This window comes from Bison bison, unplaced genomic scaffold (genome assembly GCF_000754665.1).
Source record: "Bison bison bison isolate TAMUID 2011002044 unplaced genomic scaffold, Bison_UMD1.0 scf7180017864473, whole genome shotgun sequence".
Classification (NCBI taxonomy): domain Eukaryota; kingdom Metazoa; phylum Chordata; class Mammalia; order Artiodactyla; family Bovidae; genus Bison; species Bison bison.
In genome coordinates, this window is record NW_011495034.1 from 17,929,270 (window position 1) to 17,932,648 (window position 3,379).

Here is a 3,379-nt window from a genome sequence, read left to right on the forward strand (position 1 = left end):
GGGGGGAAGGGGCAAACTCTGAGTGTAGGATTTATTCATTTGCTCAATTAATGACTATTCTGAGCGCCTACCTACAAGATGCCAGGTGCTGGAGATCGGGGGTGAATCAAGGGTCCAGGCAGGTCCTGCTCACGTGAAGTGTAGGGTACATGCGGCCTGAGAATCTCTCTCTCTCTCACACACACACACACACACACCCCCATGCTGGGGACTCTGGTTCAGAGAGGGGAGCTGACTCAGGCTGGAGGCCAGCTGGAGTGTCCAGTGGACAGCTGAGGGATATAAAAGCACTGAGGCCCTTCAGCAGTGCTGAGACTTTTTGAGACTGCCTGACCTAGAAAAACATTGCATCAGACTCTGTCTCATTTTTGCAGGGTACTTGATCAACCAAGACAATTGCTCTATAGATCTGTGGAAACCTTTGGAGAACTAAGATGTCAGTAATGCTTTTTTGTTTTTAGAATGAAAAGTAATTTTCACAGCTTTTTTTCTTTTGCAGTGCAAAAGCAGTGAATTGCAGAAAATGGGGCTCCCCCAGAACATCTCTGGCTGGAGGGCCAAACACCCTGATTTTTCACTACTCAGTGATGCCTTACTGGGACTCAGTGAGTCCACTTGTCCAGGCCCCTGATGGCATGTCCTCTACTGAGGTATAAGGTCATGGGTACATTTTCTATGACGTATCTAGCAGCATTAGAAAGGGACTGCAGGAAACAGGCCAAGAGAAAACACAAAGCATTAGGCATATCGAAAGATCAGAGGGAAACTGGGAGCTATTTGAGGATGAGAGAATTTCCAAAGGAAATGGTAAAACTAAGTGGCTCTGAGCTAGTAGGAAAGACCTGCAGATGCTGGCTCCTGTCCCTTCCCAGAATTAGGGGCTTTCTCTCCATCCTTGGAAACCCCACTTTGATGGACTTGGGCATGTAACATAGCCTGCTGGATCCTGGCATCTCAGGCCAGGGGCCAGGGGCAGGGTGGGGGTGGCTGTGGAATCCGACTCTGGATACCTGGGGAAGTGGAGGCACCTGCCCTGGGCCTCATGACACACACAGAGAAAATGTGTGGTGGCTGAAGGGAACATGGAACATTTGTCCCTTTGAACTGGACCCTCCCTAAGGTCCTCAGCTTCTGTGAAGAAATGCATGGCCCATCTTAACCCTCCAGCTCCCCTATTCACCCTCGTTTCTCCTCAGACTCTGTCCAGTTAGTCCCATGCTCAGGCCTTTGCTCTCACTGTGTCCCGTATCCCTCCCCCTCCACCCCTACAAAGCAGACCTATCCTTTTATGCCCACCTTCTTCAGCAAGCCTTCTCCTCCTTGGCATCTTTGGAGTTCTTTTCCAGTGGTGCTGTATCATTATTTGAGTAGGCTCTGATCTCTTGCTCCCTGATATTTTACAGGTGAGTGCTGAAGGCTGGCACTGGCCAGTAAAAACATAACACAAGGCACACACAATTAAAATTTCCCAGTAGCAACTTTGAAAAAGTAAATAGGAATAGATGACATTCATTTTAATAATCTGTTTAACATAATATAACCAAAGAATTATCACTTTAACGTATCAACAGCAAAAAGTAATAATAAAGTAGGGTTGACCCTTGAACAACATGGAGCTTAGGAGTGCTGGTCCTCTGCATGGTCAAACATCTGTGTATAACTTAGAGTGTGCCCTCTGGCACCTGAGGTTCCTATGCATCCACGGTTTCTCCCCACCTGTAGCTCTGCATTCACGAATAGATTCAGCCATCTGCAGACTGTGTAGTACTATAGGTTTCACTGTTGAAAAAACCCACAGAATTTAAAAAAGAAAAAACCCAAAGGTAAGTGGACCCATAGAGTTCGAACCCTTGTTGTTTAAGGGTCAATTGTAGCTTACATGCTTATTTTCAAATTTTCTTTGAAATCTAGTTTGTATATTGTGTGTATGGTCTGCTCAATTCAGTGCAGCCACATTTCAAATGCTCAGTAGTCAACTCGTGACTACCATGCTAACCAGCACAGATCAAGGCCATGTTAGTCTTTGGGTTACAGGTAACAGTAGTTCACATCAAACTGACTCAGGGGAAAAGGGCATTGGCTCATGAAACGGAAAAGACCAGGGGCAGATGGTTTCAGGTACACCTAGATTCAGGTGTTCCAATAATATTGCTGTCACCAGAGTTCTGACTTTCTGTCAGAAACTCTTCCAGCCCTTCCCAAGCAGGCTCTGGATGGCATAGCAATGACAGCCACCACCAGCCTCAGATTTTGCTCTACCAGCTCAGCCACCTGATCCCCACACCCAGTTTCTCTTCTCCAAGAGTTCCCCCTCACCAGACTCCCATTGGACCAACTGGAACCGTGTGCTCATTTCAGAACCAATCACTGTGTAGCTAGGTGAATGGAATTGGCTGATTGGTCAGACCAGAGTCACAAGCCCATTTCCCCCTCACATGGTAGGAGACCAGAGTCAGCTTATGTGATGTGCCAGGACAGAGAGTGGGTGAGAAGTTGTTTCCCAATGGAAAATCAGGGGACTGGTATCAGAACACCTGGGTGGGGAGAGATAAGTCGTGGAAGTGGGAGGTGGCCAGAGTAGGGTTGGGACTGAATCAATCAGGGCTCCCAAAGAGTAGCTGAGTATCAGGTCAAACAGGAAAGTCATAATGTAGTCCTGCAGAAATGTTTAAAACTTTAACAGCTTGTATAACATCTTCCAGCTTTGTCAGAAGTGGGATTCAAACCCACGCCTCCAGGGGAGCCTGCAACCTGAATGCAGTGCCTTAGCCATACTGACTACCACTAAAAAAATAAAGCTAGTGGAGGTGAGGGAATTCCAGTTGAACCATTTCAAATCCTAAAAGATGATGTTGTAAAAGTACTGTACTCAATACGCCAGCAAATTTGGGAAACTCAGCAGTGGTCAGTTCAGTACAGTTCAGTTGCTCAGTCATGTCCGACTCTTTGCAACCCCATGGACTGCAGCATGCCAGGCCTCCCTGTCCATCACCAACTCCCTGAGCCTGCTCAAACTCACGTCCATTGAGTCGGTGATGCCCTCCAACCATCTCATCCTCTGTCGTCCCCTTCTCTTCCCACCTTCAATCTTTCCCAACATCAGGGTCTTTTCCAATGAGTCAGTTCTTTGCATCAGGTGGCCAAAGTATTGGAGTTTCAGCTTCAGCATCAGTCCTTCTAATGAATACTCAGGACTGATTTCCTTTAGGATGGACTGGTTGGATCTCCTTGCTGTCCAAGGGACTCTCAAGAGTCTTCTCCAACACCACAGTTCAAAAGCATCAATTCTTCAGCGCCCAGCTTTCTTTATAGTCCAACTCTCACATCCATACATGACTACTGGAAAAACCATAGCTTTGACTAGACAGACCTTTGTTGG